The 22,121-nt window shown below is 46.3% G+C and overlaps 1 protein-coding gene across 2 annotated transcripts in view; it reads right to left on the minus strand.

The window, feature by feature from the left end:
• Positions 1 to 18,839, minus strand: part of THY1 (Thy-1 cell surface antigen) — an 84,592-nt gene extending 65,753 nt beyond the window's left edge. The window contains exons 1-2 of one of the 2 annotated variants that reach the window (XM_085645942.1): positions 18,684 to 18,830; positions 1,228 to 1,371 (exon numbers count right to left, since the gene is read on the minus strand). The gene's annotated coding sequence lies outside the window, so the exon portion shown is untranslated. Of the gene's footprint in view, positions 1 to 1,227; positions 1,372 to 18,683 lie in introns of both variants that reach the window. The other variant, XM_085645943.1, reaches the window with a different exon arrangement.
• Positions 18,840 to 22,121: the final 3,282 nt, after the last annotated feature.

Here is a 22,121-nt window from a genome sequence, read left to right on the forward strand (position 1 = left end):
AGATGGTCAGGGAGGGAGTTCCAGAGAGTGGGGGCCAAGGTAGAGAAGTTGGTCCCTCCCCACTTTTTACGTCTGAAACGTGGGATTTGAAGGAGGGACTTGGAAGAAGAGCGAAGCTCTCTGGTGGGAACGTATTCTTTTAATAATGAAGAAATAAAGGCGGGGGCAGTGCCTTGACGGGCCTGGAAAACCGTGCAGGCGGTTTTAAAAAGGGAGCGTTCCTTGACAGGAAGCCAGTGGAGCTCCCTGAGAAGGGGTGTGGAGTGGTGGTAGCGTGGGAGACCAAAGACCAACCGAGCAGCCTGGTTTTGGACCATCTGGAGCCTCCTCAGGCTGTATGCTGGTATGCCGTTGTAGAGGGCGTTGGCGTAGTCCAGCCGTGATATTACCAATGCGGCCATGATCATTTTGAGTGCCTGGGGGGAAAAGAAGCGAGAGACAGTGCGGATAATTCGGAGGGTGAGGAAGCAGGAGGAGACTACAGAGCTGATTTGAGAGTGGAGGGTGAGCTGATTGTTCATTTTGACCCCCAATGTTTTGACCGTGATAGAAGGAATAGGGGCGGGACCAAGGGAGGAGGGCCAGAAGAGAGAGTTCCAGGGACTGGAAGAACCCCCGGTGAGAACCAACTCGGTTTTATCCGGGTTCAACTTGAGATGGTTGTGGTTCATCCAGTCCCTGATGAATGTCATGGTGGACTGGAAGCTAGAGACAAAGAAGGGAGAGGAGGATAAGTCAAAGATGAGCTGGAGGTCATCCGCGTAATTGTACACGGTAACCTCCAGCTGCTGAAGAGCGAAAATGAGGGGAGAGATATAGAGATTGAATAGTAAGGGAGACAGAGAGGAGCCCTGGGGAACACCACAAGTGACGGGGAGTGAGGTGGTTGTGAAGTCTCCCAGCCGGACCGCCTGGTTACGGTCCCTCAGGAAGGAGGAAAGCCACACCAGGGCTGATCCCTCAATTCCAGCCGCCTTGACACGGGACAGTAAGATGGTGTGGTCCACCGTGTCAAATGCGGCGGAGAGATCGAGGAGTACCAGCGCCTGGTGTTTGTTATGATCCATACCCTTCCTGAGGTTGTCAAGGACTGATACCACGACTGATTCACTTATCCTTACTTACTCCTACCCCCCATAATGGGCTGTTGTCCAACCAGCTCAGAGTCGTGCAAAAGTGTATCTGATAGATATACAACATATGGACAGTAAAATGGTTCGGAATTACCTATGAAGGTCTGGAAGAAGCCCATCCTGGTTCAGTCTGCCCCTGGTGAGGGTCGGTGTGCAGAGCGACAGGAATCGGAAGTGGATTTAGAGCGATGTTCCTCCGGTGTCCCTGAGGCACGACCGGCGCCTGCCCCACCGTGAGCTGAAACAGAAGACAACAGAACCAGAATGGTTCCAATACATTGATCTGCCAACCCTGAAGGAGATCACAACATTGGCTGGAGGAGGTTCAAGAGCCTTCAGTAAATGGGAAACTAGGAATTGGGGCTAGAGGACGTAAAGAAGGCGTGGTAAAGGAAAGCACTGCAGAGGTAGCAGCCACCAGAAACACACTGCCAAAGTCAACAGAACGGTTTCCACTTTCAGATCCAGAACCCAAGGGCTGAACAGGTCCAGAATGGGGTACAATTTCTCTCTTCCTTCCATATTGGATTAAATTATAGAGATGATGTGAACACTCCACCCTTTGCAAGGTGTGAAAATAATGGCATCTCAAACCTATTTGAAAGAGTCTGCCCATAAATAGAACGTCCTCATGCAGAGTGGTATTCCACTCAAGCCTATCACTTCCTGGGAAAGGATGGGATGAACAGCCTTGAAGTGCAGATATGTAATGTTTATGTGGTGTTGAAGTAGGCATAGTTTGATACCTAAAGGGGCATTTTTACAGGCTCCTTGCGCTGCCGGTAAGTCACTTTTTCCCATATTAAAAGTGATGCACAGGTGGCGCATGGGGTTTGTAAATAAGCCCCACTGTGTTAGCCCTTGTGTGTAGGGAGGTGGAATGCCACCTCAGCTCTGTGAAGCAATGGAAAGGGCTGACATGCTTGTGCCTTTCGGCACAAAAAAAGGTCCAAGACTGTGACCTGGGCCTTTTTGGGTACACCTGGCATGCAATGGCCCTACTGGTATTATTATGGTGATATGCACCCAATCATGTCTGCACTTGGCATAAGATGGTTTGCTGTTCTATCAGAATTTAGAAGTTTTTATATCGGCCTGCATTATAATTACTTTTTGACCTCGATATTTTAACATTCAACAATAGTTGTTTTTGTGCATGCGAGGTTGTACGTTGACAGGTGATGGCTGTTGCCGGGCATAAGATGTGCCTCCCTACAGCATACAAGGCTGGGCTGGCCATACCGGGCATTGGGCGTTTCCTTGTGTGGCTGGAAGGGTGGTGGCTGCTTTTGTTACTGATGGGCCGGTTTTGTTACGGGGGGCCAGTTTTCGATCAGTGAGGCAACATCAGCCCCCAGTAACAAAATCAGCAGGCCAGCATAAATTTGGTCAGCACACACTTTTGTTTACAATTTCCCTGTGTTTTTGGGGTTATAAAGAAATTCTTATTAGTAATGCCATTGGAAGAAGAACCCCTCTGAGTCCCCCTTGTAGTGAACAGCCTCACTTGCCGAGTTTGCTCACTACACAACACACGGGGGCTGGTCTGACAAAATTTCTCTGGCTTGGCAGTTCGGGCTGGACTGTTCCCATGAGGCACAGGATCAATACTGGTTTGCATATTGCCAGGTCTTAGCTGGGGTGGCATGGTGAGCAAAAGAATGATGGATTTAACCCAGATCTCTTGACTGGGGGTGAGTGTCTTGATTTGTTCTGCATTCCGTCCATCAATTGTGTGTCTTTTGCTTTCTCATCCTAAGTGCGCCAGATATGCCCAGACGTGGGTCCTAGGCTTACTGTGCCACTGGAATCAAGCTATCCTGGCTGAAGAGGGGTGAAACCACGAAACCGGTCCTAGGATGCTTGTTTCCGGTCCAGGGAGGACCTGGCTTCGCAGATCGGGCTGGACTGTTCCCATGAGGCACAGGGTCAAGACTGATTTGCATATGGCCAGGTCTAAACTGGGGTGGCGTGGTGAGCAAAAGAATGATGGATTTAACCCAGATCTCTTGACTGTGGGTGAATGTTTTGATTTGTTCTGCATTCCGTCCATCAATTGTGTATCTTTTGCTTTCTCACCCTATGTGCGCCAGGTATGCCCAGACGTGGGTCCCGGACTCACTGTGCCACTGGATTCAAGCTATCCTGGCTGAGGAGGGGGTCAAACCCCGAAACTGGTCATAGGATGCTTGTTTCTGGGCCAGGGAGGACCTGGCTTGGCAGTTCCCATGAGGCACAGGATCAATACTGGTTTGCATATTGCCAGGTCTAAACTGGGGTGGCATGGTGAGCAATAGAATGATGGATTTAACCCAGATCTCTTGACTGGGGGTGAATGTTTTGATTTCTTCTGCATTCCATCCATTAATTGTGTGTCTTTTGGCAAAATTTGCCTGGGCTGCTTTGAGTTCCCATCCCGGTCCTGACAGCATCTGACATAACATGACAGACTTTTCACCTTGGGCCTTCTGATCCCTGAGCGTGACACAGCTTTTATGCCAAGCGAAGACTTACGTTTCTATAGCCAACTATTTCAAGACTGATGTGAATTAGGGGTGGGCAAAACTACAAAATCGTTGGACCTGCAACTTCATACATTTGTATGCACTCCACAAGCATTAAACCGTGTACACAGTAAACAGTGTCCACTGTGGCAAAGGACTACACTGGGCGGTGGGAGAACAGTGGCCTGCCCCCCTCCTATGTGAACTCAAAGAGTCATCGCAGCTCCATGGCCCCAGACATCCCCCGCCCCAGTGATTTAATGGCAGGCCCGAAGGGTTTCCAGTAGTCCCTCACCCTCCAGGGCAGAAGTCGAGGGTACAGGGTACAGCATAACCCCACTCTTTTCACAGGGTGGATGCCCTACTAGGAAATGGAGCCCCACAGAAATATGCTGAACTCGTCCGGGGGGAAACTGGGACACAATAAGCGGTGCCTGTAAGTTGCCTGCTTTCGTTCAAAGCAGCAGCGTGCATGGGGGGTGGGAATTGTTATTTGAAATTCCAACTGGGCCCAAAACAAAAAGCTGAATTTAAGGGGCAATGGGGACTCTTTTTGTTGGAGTATCCTGCGGGACTATCTGGAGCCTCACACCTATATGCAAATGCAATGGAGGGGAAACAAAGGCACACTGCTTGTTACTACTTCACAAGTACTTGAGAGGCATGTGTGGTATCCTGCTCTTCTTTATGTTTAGTCCTTTCTTTGTATTCTGTGCCCTGCTGCTCAGCCATTGTATGAGTGATGTCATAGAATGTTACTGTGTGTCTGGTTGAGTGAAATGTCAGTTGGAGTGTGTGGGCTGAGCAGCTGGGATGCTGCTTCCTGTGCGGCTACTGCTACGTCTGCTACCTCAAACCTACTATTCCTGTAACCCAAGATGGCTACTTCAATCTGAAGAATAAACTACTTTTTTAATTCACCATCATCTCTCCTCACCCTCCTTCTTACGTTATTACAGCATGCTTTTGTCTTTTTTCAGTCCCTGTATATAAGAGATATGCATGCACTGTAAGAATGTCAGATGTGTCGATCACTCCCAGTACTCACACAAAGAAGAATTTCACTACCACTATTTTCTATTATTTATTTTGTCATAATGTGGGGCCTATGTCAACCACAGCCTGCTCAGTTACTGTAACCATGATGCCAAAGTAATAGCCTTCAGGGAATTTTGGGGAGATCTGGGAAGGTGGCGGTTGATGGAGAGAAGGTGAGGGAGATTATCGTTGTAGCTGGCTTAAAAATTAAACCATTTTAAATAGACCTGGTCTTTGGAGTCTTCTTCAATTTGGCGATGAGTGCCTGCCCTCCAGACCAGTTACATCTACGTTGAACTTCTGAACCCAGTTGCGGACAACAGTGTCAGTATGGAGATCACCAGCAGCTGTAGGCTGTTGAGGGATCAGTCAGATTATTAAGCAAGGAGCAGGGTCGCTGGCCGGAAAAGAAACTTTAAAATGTGGAAGGAGAGCATTTACAAGTTAAGACTGTTTATGCGATCAGCGCCTGTTCAGAGTGAGGAGATAAGAGGTGCTCAGCAAGTTAAGACTTTTTTTACACGACCGGCGTGTGTTCAAAGCGAGGAGTGCTCAGCAACCATACGTGAAGCTGAAGCGCGTGCTCTCTGAGGCAAACTCGTGTTCAGCAGCTGCGCATAAAGCCGAGTGTTCATCTGAGACATCAGTAGCTGTGGTGGAAGCTGAAGCCCATGTTCATTGTTCACGTGCAGCGCTCCAGTGCGTGAGCACTTCACTAACAGAATCAACGCATGCCGCATTACACCGCATAGCGCTTGAGTCTAGCGTGTCACTCAAATTACCGCTATCACGACAACAAATGCTGCGCATGAGCAGTAAGTTTGAGGGGAACATGGAGCAGTGAGACTGATTGGTGGAACAATGATCTTAAACTATGATTGGTTTAGGGGGATGATGGCCATTTTGTACTAGATTTCCCACCCAATGAATGTGGATTGGTGGAGGGAAACTTATACCAAAAGGGAGTCACCGTTCCTAAGTAGAGAGAGAAAGAAGGGAAGTAAGAGGTACTCTTGTTGTGTGCTACTCTAATTGCGGGGGGTAGTGTGTCCTCATCTTGATGCCCTCACACACCCCGAAGGATGTCATGCTTCATCATTGGACTTTTGCTCCTCGTCGGGCCGGCGCTGCAATGCCCTACGGGTCCCCCGAAGGGTCTCTTTTTCGGAGATCTTTTGATGAAGCCGTATGGGTGTTAGTTATAAGGTAAACAGTGGTTCCGTTGGGTGAAAGAATTTCTTTACGCATTAAGCATATTCACACGTTATTTAGATAATATGCAATGTTATGCTGTAAACAACACACCAAACAGTTTGTATGTAATTCCAATTTCTTTATATATAAATTACGTCATTCATATATATATGCATCTATATCTTATGAGAGGCCATCAGCCAACAGTGTAATGATAAAAGGTGACACAGTGAAAAAAATAAGTGCTCAGTGACAATGTGCGTGATATGTACAATAGTTTTGAAATCTAGAGAATTTGAACATGGCCAGCAGGATTGAATATTTATAGTAAAGCTGCGTGATGGAGAATTCCTTTTAACGCAGGTTCTATGTACTGGTCCAAATATAAGTTGACGTTTCAACCCTTGTGCTGCACTAATGTAAGGTCAGTACGGGTCTTCATCAGGACATAAGGCAAGCAGTGACGGCCTATAAGTAAGGAGAAGACTTATTCAGGTGTGTTGATACGAACAGAAAAGGACCTGTAGGCTTAAGGTGGCGGGCCACTCACCTTATTGTGATAGGAATTCACATGTTATCAGGGCCCTTCGGAGTGATAGCCGTCCGGCGAGATTCTCTGGAAGGGCTTCAATTGGATAATTACGTTGCAGGGGGCCTATAAATAATTCATGTGGCAATTAATGTCAAGCTAAGGTGCTTTAGATGAAAGTGTATAGAAGAAGCGGCAAAAACGCTCACCTCAGTGGTATATCAGATGAACCACAAGTCAGGTATCAATCGATGCTCGTCAATTATATCTACAAATAATGCAGTGCATTAGAATAGGTACGTAAGAGTATCCGCTGCATTGGGACTAAATAGCAACGAATGCGGGCTCACCTCTTTAGGTATGCAATGCCGTCTCTATTCTTGGCGGTTCTCAATAGATCATGCGGGCGGCAGGCAAAGATTTCTCTGCTTGTCAAACCGAAGTTAACTGTAGAGAATCATATGTGATTTAGAAGATGGAGGGCAAAATTAAAATTAACTAAAGGATCAGGGGCGCATAATAAGTGTGCACCAGTTACCTCACTAGGACGGCAGGCAAAGAGTCCGGGCTCATCTGTGGCATACGGCAGCAGTGCTCTGTGTGAGTCAGCGCGAGTAGAAAAAGACAGCGTGCGCGTGTACGCTGTACGTTGCCGGTAACCTAGCAACGGGCAATTTTGACGCCAAACTACGTGGAGTTTCGTCACGTGTTGTCATAGTAATAATGTAAACCATGGGAATAAGGCGCGGTGCGAGTCATGTACTACTGTCACAGTTGGTGTCAGGTAAAAATACTGTATGCGAGGCAGAATAACAATTAATTAATACTGTGTTCGAGATAGGATACAGTCGAGTTTCGTCACGCGTTGCCATAGGCGTGGTGTGAGTCATGAGCTGCTGTATGCAAGGGAACAGTCAGTGTCCAGTAAAATTACTGTGTGCGAGTTAAGATAACACAAATAATGATGTATTCGAGAACATTCATGTAGTACGTGTTATGTAGACATATTGTTGTGAGAATCAAAGACAAAACATGATACGGCCATACATGTTAGGTAATTGAACATCCGCGGTAAATTGAAGTAAACAATATAACTGAAATGGCATGCACTCATTGTCTCAAGCAATTCAAATTACCTAGCCAAATTGTGCAGTTACATAATGATTACAGCAAATGAAGTTCAGAGATTAAAAGATTAAAAACGGCCATACATTTAAGCTAATTGAGCATCCAGGACAGATTGAAGTAATTAGCATGCAACCCAAATAGGAAACCTATGTGCGGAAGGTCTTGGAAATTTCAGAATGCAACATGGTCCAAATGTCATGGGGCCCTGCATGTAAAATTGAAGGGGCATCCGGAGCAGATTAGAGTAAACCCATTTGCTTCGAGATCTCCTCCATCTCGTTCAGCCCGTTGTGGACTGAGTTAAGGAGATGGATCCATCTACACTCCTTCTAATTCAAATTCTTCACAGTCGACCCACCTCTGGTGTTGGCAGTAATCTTTTCTAATACCCACCAAGTGAGATTGTTGGGAGAATGTTGGTGTGATGTGTAATGCTCAACCATGGGAGCCCCGTGTACATTGCATCTTATTCTACTCATATGCTGCAAAATTATGACTTTTGCTTTTTGAGTCGTTTGTCCAACATATATGAGGCCACAGGGACATAGGATGGCATATATGACATTCATGCTGTTGCAATTAGTAAACTGGGAAAGTTTGTATGTTCTGCCAGCATATATGAATGTTGTTCCTTGATAGCATAAATCGCATGCCTTACATTGCCCACATTTGTGGTGTCCAGATACAGGTGCAAGCCCCAGGAGATTCCTAAGATCTGGTTGTTTGGGTGTGTCCAAATAAGCATTCACAACAGAGTCCTTAATGTTTTTGCCCCTTTTGAAGGCAAAAGTGGGGTCCTGTGATATCTGTAGTTCACTGGCGACCAAGTTCCAATATTTCTTCACCACTTTTTTTATTTCATTGCTTTTGGTGTTGAATGTTGTCACACAGACTATTTTGTCTGTCTCCAATTGTTTTTGGTTAGCCTCTAAAAGTTGTTCCCGAGGGCAGTACCAAGCCCGTTTTTTTGCCCGTTTAAGTAGACCCATAGGGTAACCTCTCTCTCTGAGTCGGGCCACTAGTATTTCAGATTCCCTGAAATAGTCCTTCCTTCTTGTGCAGTTCCTCCTCAGTCTGAGGAATTGGCCATACGGTAGATTGTCTCGCAGGCTGCGTGGATGATGGGACTCATATTTCAATAATGAGTTTCTTTCCATGGGTTTACGATATAGATCGCATTAAAGTAAATTGTCTTGTGAGTGGAATGTCAAGTCCAAGAAATCAATGGCTTCATTATTAGATGTCATTGTGAACTGGATGTCGGTTGATCTCGTGTTCAACCAGGTAAAGAAATCATTGAGTTCAATGTTGTTTCCAGACCAGATCATTATCACATCATCAATATAACGTTTCCATACTGAAATAGCATTCAGGTATGGATTGTCAAGGCTGTACAGATGTTCTTCCTCGTAGTGGTCCATGTATAGATTCGCTAGACTTGGGGCATATGTAGCACCCATGGCTACGCCTTTGCACTGGTAATAGAATTGTTTTCTGAAAATGAAGTAATTCCTCTTCATAGCAATGTCCAGCAGAGATCAAGAATTCGGTAGGAATCCAATGTGGTCTTGGTCTGGAGTCCAACGTGCTTCTGATAACATCCAATGCAGCGTCTTGGGGAATTGAAGTGTACAAAGAGGACACATCTAGTGTGACCAAAAGTTGAGTGTAAGGATCAAATGCCTGACCTTCAAGTATTTGTATAATGTGCATCGTATCTCTTACAAATGATTTAGTTTGGTACGAAGGGTTGCAAGAAATAATCTATAAATTGATTGAGTGGTTCCAAAATCGAACCACATCCCGAAACAATAGGTCTTCCTGGTGGTTTCTCCATCTGTTTGTGTACTTTAGGTAAAGTACTTCAATCTGTCCTGGATGCACAATTAGCTTAAATGTATGGCCGTTTTAATCTTTTAATCTCTGAACTTCATTTGCTGTAATCATTATGTAACTGCACAAATTGGCTAGGTAATTTGAATTGCTTGAGACAATGAGTGCATGCCATTTCAGTTATATTGTTTACTTCAATTTACCGCGGATGTTCAATTACCTAACATGTATGGCCGTATCATGTTTTTTGTCTTTGATTCTCACAACAATATGTCTACATAACACGTACTACATGAATGTTCTCGAATACATCATTATTTGTGTTATCTTTACTCGCACACAGTAATTTTACTGGACACTGACTGTTCCCTTGCATACAGCAGCTCGTGACTCGCACCACGCCTATGGCAACGTGTGACGAAACTCGACTGTATCCTATCTCGAACACAGTATTAATTAATTGTTATTCTGCCTCGCATACAGTATTTTTACCTGACACTAACTGTGACAGTAGTACATGACTCGCACCGCGCCTTATTCCCATGGTTTACATTGTTACTATGGCAACACGTAGTTTGGCGTCAAAATTGCCCGTTGCTAGGTTACCGGCAACGTACAGCGTACACGCGCACGCTGTCTTTTTCTACTCGCGCTGACTCACACAGAGCACTGCTGCCGTATGCCACAGACGAGCCCGGACTCTTTGCCTGCCGTCCTAGTGCGGTAACTGGTGCACACTTATTAAGCGCCCCTGATCCTTTAGTTAATTTTAATTTTGCCCTCCATCTTCTAAATCACATATGATTCTCTACAGTTAACTTCGGTTTGACGAGCAGAGAAATCTTTGCCTGCCGCCCGCATGATCTATTGAGAAGCGCCAAGAATAGAGACGGCATTGCATACCTAAAGAGGTGAGCCCGCATTCGTTGCTATTTAGTCCCAGTGCAGCGGATGCTCTTACGTACCTATTCTAATGCACTGCATTATTTGTAGATATAATTGACGAGCATCGATTGATACCTGACTTGTGGTTCATCTGATATACCACTGAGGTGAGCGTTTTTGCCGCTTCTTCTATACACTTTCATCTAAAGCACCTTAGCTTGACATTAATTGCCACATGAATTATTTATAGGCCCCCTGCAACGTAATTATCCAATTGAAGCCCTTCCAGAGAATCTCGCCGGAGGGCTATCACTCCGAAGGGCCCTGATAACATGTGAATTCCTATCACAATAAGGTGAGTGGCCCGCCACCTTAAGCCTACAGGTCCTTTTCTGTTCGTATCAACACACCTGAATAAGTCTTCTCCTTACTAACAGGCCGTCACTGCTTGCCTTATGTCCTGATGAAGACCCGTACTGACCTTACATTAGTGCAGCACAAGGGTTGAAACGTCGACTTATATTTGGACCAGTACATAGAACCTGCATTAAAAGGAATTCTCCATCACGCAGCTTTACTATAAATATTCAATCCTGCTGGCCATGTTCAAATTCTCTAGATTTCAAAACTATTGTACATATCACGCACATTGTCACTGAGCACTTATTTTTTCACTGTGTCACCTTTTATCATTACACTGTTGGCTGACGGCCTCTCATAAGATATAGATGCATATATATATGAATGACGTAATTTATATATAAAGAAATTGGAATTACATACAAACTGTTTGGTGTGTTGTTTACAGCATAACATTGCATATTATCTAAATAACGTGTGAATATGCTTAATGCGTAAAGAAATTCTTTCACCCAACGGAACCACTGTTTACCTTATAACTCACTGCCCAGGTTCTGAGGGATACTGGGTTACCCCATTATTTGTACAACTATGTATGGGTGTTGGTGGCAGTGAAGTCCTAGAAGGTGTATTAAAAAATGGCTGGAGGGAGAGTGATTAATTTTTATTAAGGTGATCCCTCTGTCATTATTAAAACTAAGTCTATGGTGCTGCTTTAAGGGGTATTATGTCCCTTGGTAGCTGAGTAACTGTATGTCCCTAGTGGGCCAGAACAAATGCCCACTAGGGACTGCCCTTCTTTCTCTCTCTACTTAGGAACGGTGACTCCCTTTTGGTATAAGTTTAACGTCGGGAGCACGGGTCACTGGACCTTTTGAATAGCTCCTAGAGACCCCCTCTTTTGATAAATAGGATTGGTGGAGGAGACTGCAACCATTTTCAATTGGGATACCCCAACAAGTCAAATGTACTTTGAAACCTCTGCTAATTACCCACCCATTTGGGTTAATGAAACACCCTAATTTAAGCACTTTGAGTAATCACAGAGAAGCAGAAAGGACACAGGAAGAGTGTGTACATTATAAAAGCCCAAAGCATTTTTGACTAAATAATCAGACAAAATACATCTATGTCCTTTACATTAACTGACATGGATGTGCACTCCGCACAAGGTGTAGCCGCACCTCCAATGTTCCTGGATCAAGCTGGGTCTTCACCAATTGAGTGGGAAGAGTGGATTGGTAACTTTGAAAACTATATAGAGGCCATAGACGTCTTGAACTTTCGACCGTCCTGGAAGAGGGCGTTATTAATAAATGCTTTGGGAAAGGAGGGTCAGCAGGTATTCAACATTTTTACCAACAGCAATTGGGGTGGAGAATAAGGAAATAGAGCAACTGGGATATACCATCTCAGGGCTACGGGTTCGTTCTAAGGATGATTTGGTTAAATCCATATGGGGGACTCCTACACCAAAGGGAAAATATTGGCAGAGGTTCATCATTGGGCTAATAGAATATTATTCAAAAATATGTGGGTAACTTTGCAGATAAGATGAAGACATTAAGGGAATTTTTAAGAAAAGGGAAGGAATTTGTATGGAGTGAAAGAACAATAATTTGTAGGGGTTAAAGAAGAAATTGCAAGTGCAAAGATTCTAACTCCATTTGAAGCCAAATGAAGGACCGTAGTAACTTTGGATGCCAGTGCCCATGGTATCGGAGCTGTGCTATCACAGTACAAAGATGGGGTGGAAAACAGTGGCATTTGCCTCGAGAGCCTTAAATCAAACTGAACGTAATTATGCTGTGATTGAGAGGGAGGCGTAAGCAACTGCGTGGGGCATTGAACATTTCTGCACATATGTTTGGGGAGTTTATTTCACTTTACGTATGAACCACAAACCGTTGTTAAAGGTGTTGCAACTGTGGGGTATTGACAAAGTGTCCACTGGGTTGGCCTGGTTGGCATTCCAGCTACAGGAATATAGATTGGCTGTGGAGTATGTGGCGGGATGGCGAAACATACAAGCAGGTTGCTTGTCGAGCTTGACATTGAGTGTGGACAATGAAGACCAAACAGACGCCGAGATGGAATGTGTGGTAGAGGGGGTGGAGGAAGCCTTGGAAGGTGACTAAGTCCTTCACACGTGAGGAATGGGAGGTAGCTGTATGGGACAATGATGTTTTCCAGGAGTAGGGAAAGAGCATTTGTGAAGGATGGAAGTGAGAAGGTGGTGTTAAACCATCTTTGTAGGGTTATGTGAAATTGCAAGGTGAATGAACCAAAGGGGCCACTGATGCTATAGTAATGAAAGTGAGAGATATCTACCTCCTAAAGGAGTGACAAGAAAATAGATGATGTTGGCGCATGAGGGCCACTTGGGACAAATGCTCACAAAAAAGCACTTAAAGGAAAAACTTTTGTGGACAGGGGTGGCAGGGAGGTGAATGAATAGGTGGAAAGATGTGGGATGTGTAGGGAGAGCGAGAAGCAGCTGAAGATAACAAGTGAGGGAATGGGTTCTCCTAGTGAAGGGGAAAACACTTGGATGAATGTGTGTTTGAATATCATTTGTGAAATGGATTATTTAAATGAGGGGGAGCATTTTGCAATGGTGATGGTGGATGTGTTTTCAAGGTGGGTGATGGTGGAATTTGTGAGGAACATAATGACAAAGAGTGTTATCAGAATATTGGAAAGGGTGTTTAGAAGGGACTGGGACTCTTAGTGACTGGAAATGGAACACAACTCATGACTAATGTCATGAAATATTTCTTGAAAAGCCATGGTATTAGACATATTCCCACATCATCGTATAATGGAAAAATGTCCGGTACCCGCTATGGCCAGTCCGGCCCTGCTGTCAGTTCCTTTACATTTCCTGGTACAGGACAGCCCACCCAAAGTATATGAGGGGGAGATTTACAAAAAATTCATGCAACGCAGCCCCCACGAGGCTGTGCTGCGTTGCACGACAGGAAGGGAGCAGGAGAGCGCCATATCTTCAGAGAAATGGCTCTCCTCCCTTTTCCATGGAGCAGGAGCTGATTTCAGCTGCCGTGCGCCACTCACACACCTTAGGGCCATAGTGCTAGGGTGTGGACATTAGTCTAGCATGGGTTTTGTACAGGAAGGGTACCCTTCCTGTACAAAATATGATGTCCAGACACGATGCAAAGTTTTTCTCACTTTGTATTCATGCTGCACAGTGCAGCACACATGCAAAGTCGGAAAAGGAAGGAGAAATGAAAGCATTTCTCCTTCCGTGCGCCTACTTGAAAAGGGGGCAGTTTTCTTACGCTAAACCCAATCTACTTTATTTAGTAAATTGGGTTTAGCGTGAGAACTCTTGGGTGGTTGCATGGGAACGCCCATGCTCCACCCTTAGTACGTCTCCTTAACATTAAGTAATGCGAAGCACTGCTTTTCCGTTATTTCCGGCGCTAAACAAGTTTAACACTGGAAAGAAAATAGGGAAAAAAAGATTTTGTGCCGATTTGCGTCATTTTTGTGACACGAACACGGCGCAAAATCTTAGTAAATCTCCTCCGAGGTGTCAGGAGACAGCACCTCCTGGGTGATGTCGGGTGTACTCGAGAAGTAAAGCTTACCAACTTCATGTACATTTGGGTATGTAATCACAACTTTGCCATACTTTGATATGAACGCATTTTATGACCATTACATTTCTGTTACCTGAGTGTTAGCTTTGAAATACGACCTCTAAGAGGAGTTAGATTGGAGAGCAGTCCGTTTAATGCCTGAAAGTCGCTTCGTACATTCTGATAAAAGGCTGTTCTAAATTGTACAAATGGCAAGCAACCCTGCGAACCATGGAGGGCCGAAATGAATCACGCTTTACAAAAGGAAGCTGACCATGTAGGAGGGGCCTCTCTTGGCAGGTGGTTTCCAGTGCTCGGCAAGAAAACTAAATTGTCAGCACCGGCTCTATTGATAGTCCACCACATGGTGGCACTGTCCGTCTAATTTTCAGATGAGCACAACAAGTGTGTTTAAAATAAGTCAATATACATTACAAATGAATCATATCTGCCACTCACCCCATTATTATAGCTTTAGTGTACTGGAATAGCTGAATCGTCACACTTGTAGGAGTGTGATGGTGAGCATTTGTTTTGCCATTGTCATTGGCAGCTCTAGCAAGGTCAATAGGTGGTGCATTTTTTTTTTTTTATTAAGCTCTGGCGCTGCTTACTGCTTCTGCAAACATTCAGCTCTGTACTCAGCTGCTTCGTTATATCACATGCAAGTGTTTCATGGGGGAAATGGCATTTACAACACTGCTTCAAGCACGCGTTCCGTTTCATAGCAAGCGAAACAACGCTTGCCTTAACCATGCATATACCTGAACCACACGTGTGGTTAAGGCAGTCGGCGTTCTCGCTTTCTAAGCGGGCGGGCGGGCGAGCAACTGGAAGGTAGGACCTGCGCGAAGGATGGGGATGCGGCAATGTAAGCTGGGCTGGGGCTGGGGGTCAGGTCTAAAGGGAGGGGGCCAGCTTTAAGACTCAGGGCAGGGGGGCTGAGCGGGGTAGGTTTTGAGGGAGTTTAGGGCTAAGGGCGTGGGGCTGGGGTCAGGGTAGGTTTTATAGTAGGGGGCAGAGATGTAGGGCTGAGGGCGGGGGAAGGGCAGTTTTTAGGGGAGGCTAGTTTTTAGGGCTGAGGGTGGGGTCGGTAGCTTTTAAGGTAGGGGGCAGAGTTTTATGGCTCAGGGCAGGGGCAGTTTTCAGGGCGGGGGAAGTTTTTAGGGCTCTGGCAGGGGAAGTCAGGATAGTTTAAGGTTTTAGGGGGTCGGGTCGTTTTTAGGGCTCGGGGGGAGTGGGGGGTGGCGGGTTATAGGACACGGGCCAGGATTTTCGGACTCAGGGCGGAGGGACTGGAGTGTAAACTTTACCACACATCCCTTTACCAATCATGCCTTTACACCGCATTTGCATCATAAAGGCTTGTGTGGTAAAGAAATGCTGTTTAGACGCATTAATTGTTGGGGCTGCGTGGTAGAGGCACGCGTGGTTCAGCCATGCGTTCCTCTGTCATACAGCCGTTTCATGGCCATTAGGTTTCCCGTGTATGGGGAATACTAATAGGGAATATGAGTATTCCAAATGTATGTGCTTTGTCAAGATATGTGAGGTAGGTAACTCAGGGCCTGTATTTGAAAAAAATTGTCTGTGCTACTTGTACCGTGCAATTTACTATTATGGTGTGGTGTAAATCTAAACTACATTCCACATTCAGACACCAGAAACTTGCCAGTTTCCTTTAGTAACCTGATGTTGAAGAGTGGGGGGCCACGACAACAGTGGGGGCCGGTGCAGGTAAGCGTGATGGAGCAGGGGTGGAAGTGACAAACAACGGAATAGTGTAAATAAATACATAAAACCCCTTACCTTGCACTCGTCGCATCACCGACTCGGTGATGCGGTGAGTGCCAGGTAAGTGGTTTTATTTATTTATTTATTTTCCCTATTCCGTCGCTCGTCACTTCCATTCACCCCACCCCACCGAGCTTACCTGCACGAGCTTACCTGCACGAGCCACAACTGCACGACAATGCATAAATGAGAGCTTTATAGATTATTTTGTAATTCAGGATGCCCTGTTTGACCCCATGCTCATGAAACATTCTCGGTGGTTGGGAGGATTGGCAGGCGGCTGGACACAAAACTTCCCTAGGGGGTGCCAGGCTAGTTGTGCAGTCTGAAGTGGTGGCATAATTCATGAGTGTAACTTCAGAACTGTCTAAGAAGCCTTTGGCTGTTAGACGGTTTCTTTGGAAAGCTCTGGAGAATCTAACATTGGACCCACTGCGTTTTCAAAATGTTTTAGGGGGTGAACCATCAGAGGGCTCACAATGTGGGTTTGAGCATGCCTGTGGTTCATGCATGGCCAGCGCCTAGAGGCAGTTTGTTCTTCACAGGCACTGAAGAAATTTGCTCATTTCTTTGTTTTGTTCATTATGGGATGGGGAATAATGGCTCACCACATTCAAAGTTCATTGGCTGCCATTAGAAGGAAGCATCCATTCATCCATCCATCCCACCAGCCAGCCATCTATTCTTCCTGGTGAACGCAACAATTTATCCAACTAGCGATTTAGAAGTCAATTCACCCACGTCTTTCGCCCCAAGGATGTAAGCACCATCCATCCATCTAGCAGTGACTGGATCTGGTAACAAATGTCGAACTCCGGTCCATTTACCTTTGGGACATTGCATTGCAGGGCCTGCCTTTCCCTTTGGAACAATACACGCATGTCCGTCACACTGGGCTGTCTTGGTCTAATGGCTGCTAAAATGTCTGCCATGGTGTTTTGTTAAATGGCGGTGGAGGTTGTGTTGTAAACGCGAGTTATGAGTTGGCCTCCATCCCTGCCGGTTCCAGAACCGTGCGGGGTTTTTCCATCGGTAGACGCAGTCCGAAGTCTGAGTGACAACCCCCCCCCCCCCCGCCCCCCAACTCACATCCAGCAGCCTTCTCCAACCATTCTTACGATGCCTTGCCCCGCCACTTCTTCTCTGTGTCCCTTTCCTTTGGCCCTCGCAGTCGCTCACAGCTCTCCGTTATCTATTCACCTTCTTCACTCCCCTCAGACTCTGGCCGTCTCCCCCAGCCCTGCCCTTGGCAGTCACAGACCGCTCCATCCAGCCTCTCCTTTCCCAGTGCCTCTCGCTGGGCCCTCAGTGACCTCAGCCCTCTTTTATTCTGATCAAGAATTCTCAGCATCCTTCAGTCCATCCTCCTGCCCAAAACACCCACCCTAAACCCTCCTTGGACCCCTACTATCCCACTCGTCTCCCAAAACCCTCCCCCCAGCCCCCTCCCATTGTGGCTTCCCACAGAGTTCTCCATGTTCTACCTTCTTCTCCACGTCTCTTCCCGGTCTCTAGCCATCCTCCCGCCCGTCTCCCGGGCCACCATATAGCCCCCCCCCCCCCACCTCTTCTTTCCCGAAGCCATATCTCCGACATCTCTCCACCGTCCCCTTCTGTCTGGCCGAGCCCTCACCAACGACTCCAGACCCCCGCCCTTTGAATCTCTCCGGTCCCTCAGAAGCAGCTCTGCGTCACACTCTTTGCCTCTCCCTGGACCCTCAGTGACGCAGCCCTTTTTCAAGAGCCGCCCTCCTCTCTCGCCATCGCCAGTTAGGAAGCTTCTCTCTAGCCCCTCGGGCACATCGCTCCGTCCTCCTCCCTTCCCCAGTAGCAGCCTCTGTATCCCCAACATAGTTCTTATGCCCCTACCCTGGGCCTAGAACACAGTCCTCTCTGCCTTCTTTCCTGCTCCAAGCTTCGAGTAGCTTCCTCCAACCCACCTCGCCCCCTTCCATGCCTCTGCTCGAGCCTGTCTGTGCCTGCGCTCGGCAGGGAGCGGCAGTGGCGTAATGTAGTGCTGAAGGGTACATGTATTGAGGCCCTCGGGCAAAGGCGCTACATGAACACCCTTTGATGTGAGTGAGAGCTGGTTTCGTGGTGGTGCTGATGGATGGAAATGCTAAAGTGAAGGTCATGGGGAACAGGAGGTGAAGGACGTGTGTTGGTAGAGGGGAGGGTCAGAGTGGCAGAGGTAGGAAGAGGGCGGTGGCGTGGTTTATGGTAGTGTGTGGAGAAGGGGACTGTGGAGGGCAGAGCGAGGAAGGGAGAAGTGGCATTACTGATGAACGGTTCTTCTTGGAGACAGAGGGCAAAGAGAGGCCTGGGGTGAGGGGTAAGTACAGTGGCGAGGAGCGCGCCGAGGCAGGCGGGAGTAGTGGTTAACGAAAGAGGGGTATTATTGAGGGGCCGTCAGAAGCAGGGAGAGAGGCGGTGGCGTGGGTGTAGGGAGAGGCAGTGATTTGGAGCAGGGGGTGCGTGGCGACCTCAGCTGGTATGGGGGTTAGTAGCGAGGGGTATGCAGAGAGAACAGACGTTGCTCTATCCTTCGAGCATGACTCGTGCATTCTCAACGCGGACACATTGTTACCAAATGACCTTACTTCCTCCAGGCACCGGGTTACGTCTCCTGCTGACCTGTCCACCGCCCCTTCTTCCCTGGCACTTACCGCCTGGCACTTACCTCGCTGCTGCTCCGACTCTCTGCTCCTCGGGCCCAGGTGCAGTCAGGCTCGGTCCCTGGAGCGGAGGGATGTATTCTGCTGTTAGCTGCTGAGGCAGCCTCTTCTGGAAAGCTGCAGTGTGGGTGGGCGGTGCCTCTGCAGTGGGACGCGGCTCGTTCCAGCACTGATCGGGCTGTGATTCTGAGTACAGAGTCAGGTGACAGGAGAAGGTGGTCCAGCCCGGGGCCCTCCCCGAACAAGAGACGGCTGCAATAGGCAAAGGGATTAAGGAAGGTGGAACGCAAGCATGGGGAGTGGGTGGGGAGGAGGCGATGGATGGTTGAAGGGATATTGGTCAGGGTGGAACAAACGCAGGAAGTAAGACAAAGAGGGGAAGCGACATAGTACATAATCATAATCATAGTACAGAGGTGGGTAGATAGATAAACAGAAAGATAGATTGACAGACAGACAGACAGACAGACAGACAGATAGATAGATAGATAGACAGACAGACAGACAGACAGACAGACAGACAGACAGACAGACAGATGGATAGTGGTATTTTTAAAATGCAGAGCTCACCCTATTTCCTGGTGCTAAAAACCCAAACTCACTCACTCACTCAATAATGAGCATTCCCCCCTGCTCCACCCTTTTCCTCTTGCTAAGCGGGTCCTCCTTTACTGCAGTTTCGTCTCAAGGCATTGTGTGACTTAGACAAAGGACTTTTACTGTCCTTCTCTTTTTTGCCACCCATGTGGCTAAAACCCTGTTCAGAGGGTTTCTTGTAGGTACCTCTCAGCGGTGGTAGGGTTTGGGCGGTATATGTATTCGTGATCACCCCACTTGAGTGGTCTCTGCCTAGGAATTGCTCCACTCTTGCATCATCCCCAACACCCATTGGCCGCTGCCTGGCCTCCTGTTGAGCAGGCACAGCTTCACCATCTTTGGGCCTTGATACTAAAAGTGTGTCTGTAAGGCACACTTCTGTTCCTACTGACTTTGACAGACGGCAGTGGTCCGGCACCCAGCAATGCTCATGGGACTTAGAAGTCTCTTTGAAGACTCTTTTATCCCCTTGGGTCTAGATTATCACAGTGAGGTACAAGGAGATCCAAGTACCCAGGAGAAGTTGGGGTGAGGAGGGCTAAAATGTAGAATAGCAGGAACTGGAGAGACTACACGTATAATTGGCCTTGATTTAGTTTATTTGATTGTAGCTTATTTCACGATAATACCCAGAAATGTACATTTTAACCGTGGGTAGTCCAAAAGTATAATTTCCAGTATTAAAAACCGACCACACTACCAATAATTGTTGCCTTTTGTCCCACAGGACACCTCCATGGCCTCCCATGTTAAATGCTTTCAGTCATTCAGATAAGGGAAGTTGGAGAGGTATTCTGTTGAAACAAACCATGGGACTGACCTTGGACAGGCCAGCAAACCATGGAACAACACCTTGACCATAAACCCTTCAAAGTAAAGACTTAATCCTTAACCCCTAAATTTTGAACCCTAACCCTATTTTCTGGACTATCACTTGGTCATGCATATGGACTTGAGAGATTTAACATTATTTCCTGTTTTTGTTTAAATTCTTTAGTTTAAGTCGGCAAAGTGTTATTATCCTCACTGGACACAGAGATTGATTTTGTGCGTGTGATAATCACGCGTATTATACTGTATTCTACTCAACTCTGTTGCAACCTCCTGTAAGCTTACCTTGATTGTTCGACCAAGCATCCAGGCAGACTAAGGCAGCTCCTTTTCTACCTTGAGCCCTGTACATAGCATCCTGGTGAGTAGTTAACATGCAATCTCGCCTCTTTTACCGTTAGGCAGTCTCTACTGCATGAGGATCCTGAAAGAAAGCCTGTCAGATTCTCCTATTGCAAAAATACTCACAAAACAGTATTCCTGTATGCCACAATATTTATATAAGCAAGCCAACCTACCTGGAGATAGTAAATAATGGTAGCCCTGTGCCAACTTGGAGGCCAGGCCCCTTAACCAACAATAAACAAATACAATTGGATATTCATCCCCTGTGTGCCAATTTAGGTGGAGACTATGGATACCTTCAAAGTAAAGTGCATATTTATAAATCCATATCTTGAATATGCCTGAAAGAGTACTTTTGGAATAGAAGCATGTGCAGGCCTTAGTAGAGCCTTACGTACTGGCCGCCTACATATTGTTATGATGTCCATGATGAATAAACCGGAGAAGGAATACAAATAGCCAGATTACCACTGACGCAACCACACGATTAGCAATCTTCCAGAATCAGAGATGGTGGCAGGGACCAGAGGCACAAACAAAGGCATTTTCTAAGACATTGAGAAAGTTGCAAATACTTCAAACTCAAAGAAGCCTGTAGATAAAATACCATCTGTAAGTCTTTGAAATAATTTATCTGACCCTTATTTACCAAGTCTTCGATAATCTCAGTGCCAACACTAGACCAATTTTCACATCAAGTCGTCCAATTCTCAATCAGGAGGCCACCATTATGCCAAATAGATGCATTTGCTTGCAGAAACTGTCAGAGCCTCTGAGATGTATGAACAGCACCATGCATCCAGTCGGGAGTGAATCTTGGAATAATTTTATTCAATAGGAAGACCGTATGATGCCTATATAGAAGTCTTAGACAGAGTAACCTTCTTGAATATTCTCGTCTAGAACTATCCATTAGGGTTTATCATTCTCTGCCCTATATATATTGGAATTAAACCACATATGATGGACCCAGTAGCATGTGTGGGAGGAGTTTGCCACCAGAAGTAGTAGTAGAATGTAGTTTACAGATTGACGGTCTTGGGCTTGGTGTTGATGTCCCACACAAAGTGTTTCATCATACCAGCAGTCCGTGACAACCAGAGAATCCCTGGAGAGCAAAAGAAAAACAAAGTTTAGGTGTAACCTTAATCTTAATAGCCTGGACGCTTGCCCATTGACCAGCGCCAAAAATCAGCAGCAGTGGAGTCAATCAGGAATTGGGTATTGTCTTAAACCACACAACGTAGGCCCCAGCTCATGAGGTTGCCCACGTATTTAAGGTTTTCTAAGAACCCAGGCGATCTGATGTCCCTCAAGTGAGTACTGTGCATCAAATTTGTCAAGACACAACCTCACTCTAACCTCAATTAATACGAGGACCAGAGAAAGAGGAAAACATGAAAACCAAGTACAGCATGGCGGATATGAAAAAAGTTGACCAGGAGCAATCAAGGAACATGTCTACATAAAGCAACAGTTTCTGTCGTGTTTGTATAATAATCCACATTTGTAATAATCCACATTGGTAAAGCGCGAACAATCAATCTTAAAATGTTATGTTTTTTACGCACATCTTTGGGCTATTTTAAATGAGTTTTTTTTGTTGTGGGCCACAAATGCTTGGTTGGGGGTAGTGCGGCACTGTTTGCACAAAGGTGGAAATAGTTATA

This window comes from Triturus cristatus, chromosome 3_1 (genome assembly GCF_964204655.1).
Source record: "Triturus cristatus chromosome 3_1, aTriCri1.1, whole genome shotgun sequence".
Lineage (NCBI taxonomy): Eukaryota > Metazoa > Chordata > Amphibia > Caudata > Salamandridae > Triturus > Triturus cristatus.